Below are 14,957 nucleotides of genomic sequence, written 5' to 3'. Positions count from 1 at the left end.
TTCTAGAATAATTAAAATATCTGGATCTGACATCATCCTCTTTCCCCAAATGGCACAACCCCAAGACCCTTTACTTTCTCATGGTACAAAAATCTAGCACAAAGCAATCACACTAGAAGACAGTGCTATTTGCTCTAATCTTTCTGCAACACTGCAAGTTCAAGAAAATGGACTGCTTACTCTCAAACAAGTATATATGTTAAAGAAAAAAAAAAAGAAACTATGAATCTAAATTACAAAAGAAGGAAAGTGGAGAGCTGTCTTTTTCCTATTCCTATGTACTACTAACTACATCCACCCAACCCTTCTTTTATGTAGTTCCTTTAAGTTTTATCTCATTAGATTGATTCCATCTCCTCTTTAGATAATCATGACATGAAACAGTAAATACAACCAAGCTAAAGACAAAGGCCTGCAGCAGGCTATCCAGACACTTACTCAGGCTAATAATAAATCATCAGTAAAAATATGTATTTTTTTATTTTTATGTAATGTGGTCTTTTAGTTAGTTACATATTCACTGGGGATAAACATCCAGTGGACATTTAGCTACTTTGTCCACTGAACTGTCAAAAATATCTTCGTCAGGCACGTGAAGAGACGCTCAACAACATTAATCATCAGGAAAATGCACATAAAGCCACAATGAGATGTCACCTTCCACTTGTTAGAGTAGCTATTATCAAGAAGACAAGAGATAAATGTTGGTGAGGGTATGAAGAAAAGGGAGCAGTTGTGCACCGCTGATGGGAATATAAATGGACCCACCCACTATAGTAATATAGAGGTTATTATTACAGTGAAAAATAATAGATTCCTCAAAAGTTAAAAATAGATCTACCAGCAGTTGTACTTCTGGGTATATACCCAAAGGAAATGAAACCAATGATTTTGATGTGATAAATGCATACCTGTGTTTATCACAGCATTATTCACAATAGCCAAAATACAGAAACGACCCAAATGCCCACCAACGGAAGAATGGTTTAAAAAGATGTGGTACACAGTGGAATAGTACTCTGCCATGAGAAAAGAGGACATTCTGGCATTTTCAATATGGACCTTGAGCACACTAAACTGAGAGAAGCCAGACAGAGAAAGACAAGTACTGTATGAATGCTACTTGGATGTGGACTCTAAAAAAATCAAATGTATAAAAATCAGAGTAAAATTACTGTCGTCAGGGGATAGGAAGGATGGGGAGGGCATGAGACTGATAGTGTTTAAGTGTACAAATTAGTAATGAGTAGTAAATAAGCCATAGATATCTAATTAAGGCACAGCAGTCAGGAAAACCCCCTGGAGAAGGAAATGGCAACCCACTCCAGTATTCTTGCTGGGAAATTTCATGGACAGAGGAGCCCGCCAGGCTACAGTCCATGGTGTCACAAAATAGTCAGACATGACTTAGCAACTAAACAACAATGCTGACTATAGGCAAGTAAGAGCGTGCTGTGGTTACATCAATAGGCGAATGGATAAAAAGATGTGGTATATATAAACACAGTGAAACACTACTCAGCCATAAAAATAGAATGAAATAATGCCATTTGCAATTACATGGATGCACCTAAAGATTATCATATTAAGTGAAGTAAGTCAGAAAGAGAAACACAAATGCCATACAATATCATTTATATGTGGAATCTAAAATATGGCACAAATGAATTTATTTACAAACAGTAACAGACTTGTAGACATAAAAATCAAACTTATGGTTACCATAGAGGAAAGGGGGTAGGGACGGGATAAATTAGGAGTTTGGGATTAGCAGATACAACTGCTATATATAAAATAGATTAAAAAACAAGGTCCTACTGTATAGCACAGGGGTAAACCATAATGGAAAAGAATATGAAAAAGAATATATGTGTGTATGGTATGTATATAAAATAGATGGACCTTTGTTATTTTCCAATTAAAAATAAATTTTTGAAAGTATTGATAATTTGGTATGGCTTAATCTTAGTTCATCCATCCTACCTCCTAATAATTACTATTGACTTTCTAAAAGCTCATAAGCCATATTATAAAAATGTACTTGAAAATTTTGTCATAACTTAAAACTCCATGAAGTATTATCGTATTTTGTAGAATTTATCATTACTTTTTAAAATGACTGCTCTTTCCTATTCTGATTCTTATTTTCCCCCAATTCCATGACTTTATGTGAAAATAAAAGAAGAAAAATATGCCACAGTAAGTTCAATGAGATCACTAAGTTTATGTCCTTGGACCCAGAAATTTCCAAAATGGGAAGTGGCCTGAACAGACCAGACACAGAAGGTTGCCAAGTACTGACATTTCTACAGTAGATATGGTCAGCTGTGAAAGTTACTTCTTCAGAATTTAATCGAATTCACAATATCACAATGCTTACACTTTCAAACATTCACACCCTGAAAGTTTATACCAGCCAAATCTATACCTACATACCTCCATGTTTCCCCTTTATATACAGTGGAATAATAAATTACATAATGGAAGTAAAATACCAAGCTAATGTGAAGTGAGTTAAAGACTGAAAAGTCTTTTAAAAAATCTTACATCTGATTTTCGTCACTACTGTAATTATGACTGAGAACAAAACTGTTGAAAGAAAGCAACAGCTTTCTTATAGTTATAAGAATGACTGTAAATTTTACGCTATGTTATACTATATAACTTATACTCTAAGTATGCTTGCAGTATACTTACAACTTCACACATCTTCCTGGATATCATAGTATATAGGAATTAAAAACAAATATAAATATGGCTCATCGCTATTTATTCTACAGTCTAGGATAGCTTTTTTCTAAAAATAAGCCCCTATACAGGGAGCTTACAATATTTTATTTTGTATGCTTGGATCACTCAAACTTCTTTCAATAAAGAGTTTCTAGAGAGAAGGGCATTAACACTCTGTTTATGTTCTCCATTTTAGTACATTCCTCTACTTGAGATTATATTTTAAAAGCCTATTTAACATTGATAGCTTGTAACATATGGACTTTTAAGATAGAACATATTCATGTACCATCTTGTGTTTTTCTATTTCAAATAAATTATACAAAACTGGAAAAAACTGATAATCATATTCAAAGAACTATGTTTTGATCTATGAAGTATATATTTCTGTTACCCTTTTCCCCCATTCCATTCATTTATCTGTTCATATATCTGCTTAAAAATTGAGTGCCTGCTATATGAAAAGTCTTCCAAAGAATCTAAGATTAAAAAAAAAAAAACAAACTAGCTGTTTGCCAGGATGGGATGACTGAATGGGTGAGCAGAAGAATGATTAACATTTGCTAAGGCATGTTCCTGTTCTTTTATATTCGTCATTCATGAACAATTGATCTTTCTGCTACTACATAATCTATCATGTTGTAATTGATGTTGCAGATTTGTGCTTCATGTCGTAGATCGGTGATACACACTGCCACGTTACCATTAAAGAGCGTAGGAAGTGCTGTGCCAACGATCAGAGTGTAATTTGAAAACTTGGGAGAGTGTATATGCCCAATTAATATTAATTAATGGTAATAATGCCAGTGCACTTAAGATGGTACTTTCTTCTGCAGATTAAAATGAAGTGATGAGAATAAAACTGCACTTGAAATCTTTCAAAGAGCAAGGTACTTTTTTCCTTCCATCTCTCTTAACAGGTTGGCAATGTTTACTTTTAAAAAGATTTTCATAACAAGGAGTCAATACCTCCTGCCAATATTCTCTTTAACTTGGGGGTGGGGGGATGGTGACGGGGGCAGAGGGGGAACTATTCCAGCTACGGATGACACTGTGATGAAGTCCCTCTCAGGTTTCTTATGACCATGGAATGAAGAATTTGACTTAGTTCAGTCAGCCTTCCTTGTACACCTGCAGCGTCCTTGTGCTTCAGCCCCAGGGCACTGTGCCAAAAGAGAAAATGACTTTTTGATTGGATAAAGCTTACAGCTCATGAATACAATGCCATGCTTCTATGACTTAGAGTTTTTTTGCAACGTGTTTGATAGTAAACACTCAAACACTGTGATGGAGGCATCGCACTCCTCAGCACAGGACAACTCAAGCAAACAAGAGGCATCATAACTCACGGGTGTTATATCTTATCCATAAATTACCAGCGGCAATGGACGACAGTGAAGAACTGACCCCCATCCATCTCCACATTGCCACTCAGCTCTCAGAAAGTCTATGAGCAGAGAAGTAAAACACGATTTATGGTAAGTTGCAAGATACCACGCTTGCATATTGCTGCGTGTAGAGCAGAGAGCAATTCGTGGCTTACAAATTTGTCACAGGACAGTGCATCTTCCAGCCTGCCACCTTCAAATTAAGTGTCATGATGAGAGAAAAATATGGCGATGCCTTGGGAAAAAATACACATTTCAATGAGGTTACGGAAATGGTGCGGTACAGTAAATGCGGGAAACAAGGGTTCTCATTTGGTCACAACATTTGGTCTAAGATCTAGGAGACATAAACTTAGAGCAAATACATAAAACAGAAGAACGGGAGTCCTTACAACTGAAATGAAGATGGTGTCTGAGATTGCAACATGGGAAAAAGACCATTACTGGCTGTCAACAAAAGAACTGCCTGGCTCCTAACACTAACTCCTACATACCGTAAATGAAACCAGCTTGTGGCTTTACCGTTCAAATAAGTTTATACAGACATCACCATTCTGTGAATATTTATTTGAAAACTTCCTTAATGTATGCACTTTCACTCTTACGGCTTTGAAGATAAGGCAGCTTAGAGGCAGAAAATCAAACAGTGGATTATTTTATTTCTTTCCCGATACACAACTGTAAATCATTCTTATTTTAAGACTTAGACTTAAAATCCATCTTGAGCTAATAAGTAAGGCGATTAAACAATTAAAACTCTGCTGACTAATATAAACCTGATTCTGCAGATGCAGATGTCTCTTTATAGGATTTTCCAGAAGCTTTGTGGGTTTGATTTGCATTTATTCCAGTTGCTTAAATCAATACCTCAAGATAGAATCATCTGATATGATCTTCAGATTCCTCCTGCTTTAGACAAAAAGCCAAAGAGCTATATTAAGCATATAAGTTAACTGTGGATTTTACCTGACATATGAAAAGCACCCAGATACTCAGTATGATGAAATGTCTTCTTGAATTCCTCCCGTGTTTTTAAACTTAGCATGCCTGCATCCGAACTCTGGATCTCTTTTTCCTGAAACCTGTTTCTCTACTCCCCCTCTGTACAAGTCACCACCATCATTCCAGGTGTTTATATTGCACATGTGGGGATTTCAGATACCTTCTTTTCCATCCCCTCCTATACCTTACACGTGCCTGAGTCCTATCAATTCAATAAACTTTGAGGACACAGCTCTTTCTGTTACCGCCCCACTCTCACTGCCTACAGTACAAGCCATCCACGTCTCTTTCTGTCCTTACAGCAACAGCTTCTCAACCAGTCTCACCACGTCTACTCACTATTCCAACGACTGTTTGAAAAGAGCAGATCTAAAGGTGCTCCTCCCATTCTGCAAAGTCATCAATGTTTCCCCCTCTTAGACAAAGTTAAGCTGCAAATCTACAACGTGACATAAGAGGCTCTTCAGTTTGTGGCTACCGCCTACCCCTTCAGCTAAAGCTCAACGCTACATCCTCCTCCTCCCATCAGTCAGGCATCCAGGTCACCTTCCAGTCCCGTTTCCTACTCTTGTGCTGTTTATTCTGGGCTCAGAGTCTTTTCCTCCCCATCCCATGCTCCCAAGTAACTCATCACATTTTACTTGGGAGTTAATTCCTTAGGAGAGACTGTCACTGACCCCTAGTTCTGGTGGATCCTCCTTGTCATCCTCTCCCATAGCACCCGAGGTATTTATGACACTTCTCAAAATTTGTATCTTTTAATTGCATGTTTGTTTATTTAATATCAGTTTTGCACACTTATCTGGAGATGTCACCACTCTGTATTCACCCCTGTGCATCCTCACAGGGCATAGCCTTTGACGTGGGATCAGCACTCCATCAAGATCTGTGTGCAGCAGTGATGAATCTCAAACCACAAACTTGGATGTGTAAGGGATGGCTGTGCCTTTATTTCCTCTGATAAAAGTGAATCTCATTCTGAGCATCCATTTTATTGGGCTGGTAGGAAAATTTCAGTACAAATATCACTAGGACTCTCTCTGCCTCAAAGGATCGAACCCATTGGTGACCCTCAAGTTGGGAAGATCTTTTATTCCCAAGCTTCTCTGTTCACTGCTCAAAACTGATGGCTGAAGATCATAAGGACCTTCCTAGCCTGATGCCTGTCTCCGTGCCGTAAGTGGCCAATGAGAATTTTAGTCAAAGTTCAGGGCTTGATTTCCTTCACCTACTTTCTTAATGAGGTTCTGTCAACTTCCCAGGGCACCACCGGGAGCAAGGCATGGGTCTTTTCTGCTCACAAACGTATCTCCTCTCCCCACTGTGAACAGCACGCATCTGGCCTCCTCTTTATTCTCCACATCTTCCCCCATCTCTTGGGCAAAGGGCCTGGGTAGACACCTGAGAGAAAAGAGTGAATCCTGCCCTGCCCACATGACCTTAAACCACTCTGAACCTCAGTTTCCACATCTTTAAAATGAGATGATGAATTAAAAAAAAAAAAAAACTAATAATAAAGTGGCATAACAAAGGTGCCGACCTTGGGGATTATTAGATTAAATCAATAAAATGAATATTTTGACATAGAGAGAGATAGTAAATACAAAAGAAATGCTAGTTGGTGTCACCATGACAGATACAAGCCAGGCAACTTCTCTTGGGGTCAGAAATGAAAACGGAGCAACAAGGTGGAAAAGGGTTTGGCTTTAATCCTCCCTCCAATATAGACTCTAGAGAATGAGACTTGCTTGCCTTTTTCACCACCACAGCCCTGACGCAGAGAATGATATCCAGCCTTAGGCAGGGACTCCATAAATACTCCTTGAAGAGTTCATTAAAAATCACTGCCCAGTTTCAGTAGCACCATGTGTAGACAGGGACACAAGCCCCTACTTGAAGTAAAATACAGCAGGGAGAGTGATATCTCAGGGCCAAGGCCAAGGGCCTAAGAGCCGTCATTGACTGGACAGGTACAGAATCACCAGAGCGGAGAACAAATCCACAGCTCCCAGTAAGGGCAAGGAGAAGTTTAGCAAGAGGTGAGATGAGAAGAATCCAGGGGACCTTGCATTCAGCAAGTACAAGGCAAGTAGCTCAGACAGTAAAGAATCTGCCTGCAATGAGGGAGACCTGGGTTCCCTGGCTGGGAAGATCCGCTGGAGGAGGTCATGGCAACCCACTCCAGTATTCTTGCCTGGAGAATCCCCATGGACAAAGGAGCCTGGCGGGCTACAGTCTGTGGGGTCGCAAAGAGTCAGACACAAATGGGCGGCTAAGCGCACAAGGCAGGTCCTCAGGAGGAAGAGGGAGCTGGGGCTTCTTAAGGGGTGGGCGTGGCTGTCTGCAATGACATCATCTGCATCCTGGGAAGAGGAGAAGGGAGCCTGCCTCCTGGTGGCTGTGAAGAGCGAACCAGTGAATTTATGTCAATTCTAGACAAAGACCTGGTTCACGGTGGAGTGGGCCACCACAGGGATGCTCTGGTAGACCGCAGGTGCCCAAGAGCAAGCGCATCATGTTAGTGATTGGAGCCCTGCCCCCAGCACACCACCTGGAATCTAGCTGCTACTCACTACGTAATTATTTGCTTAATTAATGATTGGGAGGGGAGGAGAGTAGGGGACAAAAATCAACTGGGGCTGGCTCTTAAAGGGAAGGAAGTTCAATGTGCAAAGGAGGCGTAGGGTACCCTCCAAGTGACGACTTTCTGGAGATGGGGAACAATGAGCAGAGACGGATGGAGGGGAGCAACAAGGGCTGGTCCTAAGAGCCTGTGAAGACCAGGATAGCAGCAAAGGGAAAGGGGACGGGAGAGGAGAGATGGGTGCCAAGGAGAGCCGGCTCTGCAAGCCACACACGTTTGTTTGTTGCTAAATCTGTAGTTTTCCCTAATTAATCTGTTAACTCTACTGAGGACAAAAAGCCTTGTAAAGCAGTCAGCCATGGAGTTTCTGCACACCTAATTATATCTCTGCTCCAGCTCGTTTTGTCTTACTCAGATTGAATGTTACCATCTACCATACTGTATTTCTAAGTATTCTTGTTTGTTTTTACGAGGTACAGGTGATAAACCTGAATACCGATGCCACAGGCTTAATTAGAGAGAAAGTCTAATGACACTTTCAAGGGACGACAAAGTACAGATTTTCAGGTTTTGCTAGGCTAATTGCCATCATCTTGAATACCACATCTTTAAGTTTTTGAAATGTTTCTGTATGTTAAACAGTAAGAATGCAATAGTTTACAAAACAAAACTATCTTAAGGTCTTCAAGGTACACACATTTCTATACTTATCAACATAATTTTTCCTATTTTTATTATACATATCACTAAATATTTTTTCTTAAGAAAAATAAATACTTTTACAAATTAAAAGTTATTCAGTTCAGTTGCTCAGTCGTGTCCAAGTCTTTGAGAGCCCATGAATCACAGCACGCCAGGCCTCCCTGCCCATCACCAACTCCCGGAGTTCACTCAGACTCACGTCCATCGAGTCCGTGATGCCATCCACCCAGCTCATCCTCAGTCATCTCCTTCTTCTCTTGCCCCCAATCCCTCCCAGCATCAGAGTCTTTCCCAATGAGTCAACTCTTCGCATCAGGTGTCCAAAGTACTGGAGCTTCAGCTTTAGCATCATTCCTTCCAAAGAAATCCCAGGGCTGATCTCCTTCAGAATGGACTGGTTGGATCTCCTTGCAGTCCAAGGGGCTCTCAAGCATCTTCTCCAACACCACAGTTCAAAAGCATCAATTCTTCGGCGCTCAGCCTTCTTCACAGTCCAACTCTCACATCCATACATGACCACAGGTAAAACCATAGCCTTAACTAGATGGACCTTAGTCGGCAAAGTAATGTCTCTGCTTTTGAATATGCTATCTAGATTGGTCATAACTTTTCTTACAAGGAGTAAGCGTCTTTTAATTTCATGGCTGCAGTCACCATCTGCAGTGATTTTGGAACCTCCCAAAATAAAGTCTGACACTATTTCCACTGTTTTCCCATCTATTTCCCATGGAGTGATGGAACTGGATGCCATGATCTTCGTTTTCTGAATGTTGAGCTTTAAGCCAACTTTTTCACTCTCCTCTTTTACTTTCATCAAGAGGCTTTTTAGTTCTTCACTTTTTGCCATAAGGGTGGTGTCATCTGCATAGCTGAGGTTATTGATATTTCTCCCGGCAATCTTGATTCCAGCTTGTGTTTCTTCCAGTCTAGCGTTTCTCATGATGTACTCTGCATAGAAGTTAAATAAGCAGAGTGACAATATACAGCCTTGACGTGCTCCTTTTCCTATTTGGAACCAGTCTGTTGTTCCATGTCCAGTTCTAACTGTTGTGATTTGTTTTACCAAGAAATAGCTTTTTACCCTATTTTCCTGTTTTATATATTCTTCCTGTACAGTCCCTATTTCAACTAACTCTGCTATTTGAATCACACTTGATCGAACTGGACAAACCCACCTTGTCTTCACCAAAGGTTTTTAACTCCCTCTCCCACCATACCACCTTCCTGCCTGGAATTCCAAAGTGCTCTATATGTATCCCTCATTTTGCACGTTATATTTGAGCTTATGTGTGTGGTTTATCTTCCCACTACACTGGAGGTTTGTTGAAAGAGATCCATGGCCCACAGGACATTCTGGCATAGCATGCACCAAAAAAGACAATACAAAACAGAAACCCTTTCAAATCAATCAAAAGAAAACAATGTTTAATAATCTATCCCTACAGATATATGATTTATATTTAGAATTCATAACTAATTATATTTCAGTTTTCAACCTCAAAACATTAACTAGATATTGACAAAGATGAATATAAGAAACTTTATTTTTTTTATCCTGCCCTCTGAATATCTCTTTAGGCTCATATTCGAGGTATCTTTTTTCATAGTTTGAGCCTCAAACAGATTAGGTTTTAGAGTGATGGCAGAAGAAAATAAAGTATAGTTTTAATCAGACTTAAGTATAATATTTAAAATAACTGCTACAAACCAGAAGGAGCTATTTGAAAATTTCAATAATATTGAATTATTTAATAATTCTAGGAAAAACATGTTATTACATAGATTACAAAAAGATACTTACACATATATCTTTTAGTTCCTTTGGCTATTACAGGGTCATAGACTGGTATATTATGCTGTACGATGCTACGTTGCATTATGTTACAACATGCTGTATTAGGGGAGAAAGCCTATCCCTGAAATGAATAGAATTCTGGTGGCTATTAGCTTTCAAACTGTAGCATAAATACAATTGCCATGCTATAATGTTGGCACACTGCTCTGGACTGTTGAAAATTGGTATATCTTCTTTTCTCCCTGAGGGAATTTAACCTATTTGCAAATACGAACATGCATATCTGTCTTCTTTAACTTTATATCCCCTGGGGATCCTCCTTTAGGACTTGGAAGGACATGTCATGAGCTAGAGAAGATGTACCTTGTGAACAACAATATATTAAACTGCGAAACTAAGAGGTCATTCCAAATAAACTTCATTTCCCTCGTGATCCTGTGTTGCAAATAAATCTCAGTCAAATGACTGCAATCTCCCTAGCCTTGAGTGAGAAAGAATGAAAACATAAGAGAAATACAACCCTGTTCTCTATTCACCTGCACCTCTACACATTAAGTTAGTCCCAGTTCGAAGTATGTTTCATTTAGCTATGGAAGGCACACAATAATTTTCTTTTTTTACTTTACCGCAAAAGTACTATCAATGCATTATATGGATATTCTTAGATTAATGAACTAGTATAAATTCATACGGGTGTTGATATGATAAATTAACATAAATCTTTCTGAAAAATTTTATAAGGAGATGGATTTGAAATGTCCACACTGACATAATAACATTTTAAGTAATGCTTCCATTTAACTTAACTGATAAATACCGATATAGATCCTTTTAAATAAAATGTTTGTTGAATAGCTAGATTTATGTATGTTTTAAACAATTTTATAATAAACAGAAATAAAACAATCAAATTTGAAAAAACCTTGAGAAAAGAACCCTCCTATAAAATGGTGGGAATGTAAGTTGGTGCAGTCACTATGGAAAATAGTATGGAGACTCCTCAGAAAACTAAAAACAGAATTTCCATATGATCCAGCAATCCCAGTCCTGGGCATATACCTGGGCAAAATTATAATTCAAAAAGATACATGCACCCTTATATATACAGCAGCACCATTTACAACAGCCAAGACATGGAAACAGCCTAAATGTCTATAGACCAGGAGTAAATAAATGAGATGTGGTATGTATATAATATACATATATATACAAAATCAAATACTACTCAGCCATAAAAAAGGATGAAATAATGCCATTTGCAGCAACATGGATACATCTAGAGATTATCATACTAAGGGAAGGAAGAAAGAGACAAATGACATCTGGTATCACTTATATGCAGAATCTAAACTATGGCACAAATGAATCTTTCTATGAAACAGAAATAAACTCACAGACACAGACATCAGACTCCTGGTTGCCAAGGGGGAGCAGGGGAGATAGGGATACACTGGGAGTTTGGGGTTGGTAGATGCCAATAACTACATTTACAAGGAATCAACAACAAGGTACTCCTGTATAGCACAGGGAACTATACCCAATCTCCTGGAACAAACCATAACAGAAATTTAAAAAACAAAAGAAAGTCTATAATGTGTATAACTGAGTCACTTTGCTGTACAGCAGATATTGGCACACACTGTAAATCAACTATACTTCCAAAAACAAACTCTTGAAATCAAAAAAGAAAACCAGAATCTTGAAATCAAAATGAGAAAACCTTGAGGAAAACAAGGGAGCGTTTTCATTTTCAGAGAAATATGCTTGGAACTATTTAGGCACACAGAGACATTCAATGAATTTTGCTTGCTTTTTAACTGTGGTGATGATGCTACTGTCCTAATTTAAAGCTGGAAACAATTATTACACATAATCAGTTTAACTCAAAGCTGGAACAAGTTGAAGTAATCATTAATAAGATGGCTAATTTTTCATACATTTAAATAGGGCTAGAAATGTAATCGGGCATGAATATTGGAGAAAAATAATTATCTCACTTTGCCCTATGGGATTTTAATTTTAATTTCTAGGCTTCCCAGCAACTACTACCCAGAAAGTTGCTGTTTTCCCTTTGTAGTAAAAAAGTTTTAAATATTAATTACAGAAAACATCCTAATATTGTTGCCTCATCCTAAAATTCTAGCACTATAGAGCAATCCCCTTACCACACACAGATATGGAACGAATATCAGGATGATTTGGGAGCCTGGCCCTTTACTTCTGGCATCAAAATCTACAATCAACATGCTTTTCTTCTGCTTTAGGAAATTAATTCAGGGTATTCATTCACTTTTGGTTATAAAACAGAGAAACCTACTCCTGGTAACTGATGACAAAGTACAGTATGTTACCAAGTATGTTTCTCTTGTAAAATAACTAATACGTCATCTCAATAGCAGTCTTTTTACTTATATATGTGAGCATTTCAGACTGGGAAAGAATTATAATTTTCAGTAATTACCAAAACCTTAATACCGTCTCTGATCCACTGCTCAATCTCATTCTTGGTTCCTGTATGACTGCATTTCAACCACAAGCACTGACTGTAAAAACTCTTTCAAAATCCAAAAAGGTTTTTTTTTTTCTCTTCCCTCTTCTTACCTCCTCTCTCTGCTTCCACTCTTTCCTTCCTCCTCCGCCCCTCTTTTTTCTTCCTTTGGCTAGAAAGGATCAGTTTAGTGCTACTAGTATCGATAAAAATAAATGGATACCAGGAAAATTTCTCCAATTTATGATTATGGAGAAACCTCTTACCCTAATCTCCATAAATAATAGAAAAAAATTGATGACCAAGTTAATAACTATAACCTCACCATAATGGAAACAAGTATGAAAAAGAACATAAGTATCTATATGAACGTATGTATCTCAGTTACGTATAACTGAGTCACTTTGCTGTACGGAACAACACAACACTGTAAATCAAGTACGATCCCAAATACATGTCACTCTGGAAAAGGCAATATTACAGAGAAGAAGAAGAGCAGTTGTTGCCAAGGACTGGAGGATGCTGGAAGAGACAACCACAAAAAGGCATGGAGGAATTTTTCAGTCACTGGAACTGTTTTACATCTTTTCTCTGATGATGGTCCCACTGCTGCACACATCTGTCAAAACCCACAGAACTGTCCTCTAAAAGGGGAGAATTTTAATATATACATCATAATTGAAAAAATAAGATAAATAAGTATATATTAGGTAGTGCTGGTTGCTAAGGAAAAAATGAATTAGGGAGGAGAGGCACAAAAGGCCTAACAATGTGAAATTTGAGTGTGCGTGGGTGAGGAAACAGAAGACCTCACTGCAAGGATGGGATTTTTGAAATCATCTCCTGTAACAAGTCTGGCATATTTAAGGAAGAACAAGAAGATCAACGTGGTTAGAACAGTGAATTAGAGACAGAGAAGCAGAGGATGAAATCAGAGTTAAGTACAAGGGGCTCAACATCAAGGAGAAGTCAACAGGTAACAGTCTCTGACTACTACTGTGCATAAGACAGAAAGCTGTCAGGGTATTGTGAGCAGAAGACGGACATGGTCTAGCGTATAGTCTAATGAGATCACTCCAACTGCTGTGTTGAGGAGAAGAAGACAGGAGTCCACATAAGAACACTGGCAAACAGGCTATTGCAATAACCCAGGCAAAAGATGGTGGCTTGGACCATAGATAATGGTACAGCTTGCTTGTATCATGGATATACCATAAATGTAAAGTCAACCGATTTCTACAAACTAGACACGGGATGGGTTAGTAAGATAGGAGTCAAGCCAACATAGGTAGAAAGAGTCCTGATCTAGACAACTGAAATACAGGACTATCAGAAATACAGAAGTTTACAGAAGACCTAGTGTGGGGAAGGTGTGGACATTAGCCTGGCACACTTGAGGTGAAGATGCCTGTGATATTACAGGTAGGGACGTCAAGGAGGCAGACGGATATCTGAGTCTGGAATGCGGTGTGCATCTGGGACCTACTAGATACACACACTTGGGAGGCATCACAACGGAAAGATTATATTTAAAGCCACGAAAGAGTATGAGATCACCAAAGAATAGAGACAGAAAGAGAAGCAGTCCAAAGGCTGAACCTTGAGACAATATATGCATCAGAAAGTAATTATGAGAACAGATGCATCACGAATCTAAGCACCATAAATACATTTTCAAAAATGGAAGAGGTAATTTAAATAAAAAACAAGAGCAAAGCTCTACGAAACCTAAACTCAATAAAAGTATTAAGGATGAAAAATATAATAGTTGAAATGAAGGACAAGATGTTTCAGATAAATATATAACAGGAGAGACACATAGCTGATGAATAAATTAGTAAGCTAAAAGCTAAGTTTAGGAACTTTGCAGAGAGGAGCAGTCAAGGATGAAGAAATGGTATAACAGAAAACCTAAGAGAAATAAAGGCTAGAAATAAATATGCCAACATCTAGCTTATGAAAGTCTCAAAAGAGAGTAAAATAAAAATGAAGCTGAAAAATGTATACAGAATAATGGAAAGAAATTTCCAAGAATTAAAGAGAATTGGATATTTTTTCATTATTGTTTTAAAACATAAAATGAGGACAGTATTTATTTAAAAAAATAAAATGTATCCAAATTAACCCAGAGCAAAAATTAAGTCAATATCAATAGGATACTGGTATGGGTGTGGGGACTAGGCAATATAGGGACATGAAAGAATTCTAAGGTAATTTCTTACTAAAGATAAAAAGTGATTGATATTAATTATAAGACAATTGAGAACC

Source organism: Ovis aries, chromosome 26 (genome assembly GCF_016772045.2).
Source record: "Ovis aries strain OAR_USU_Benz2616 breed Rambouillet chromosome 26, ARS-UI_Ramb_v3.0, whole genome shotgun sequence".
Taxonomy (NCBI): Eukaryota; Metazoa; Chordata; class Mammalia; order Artiodactyla; family Bovidae; genus Ovis; species Ovis aries.
The sequence above is the reverse complement of the archived record's forward strand: the minus strand, read 5'-3'. Positions refer to the sequence as shown.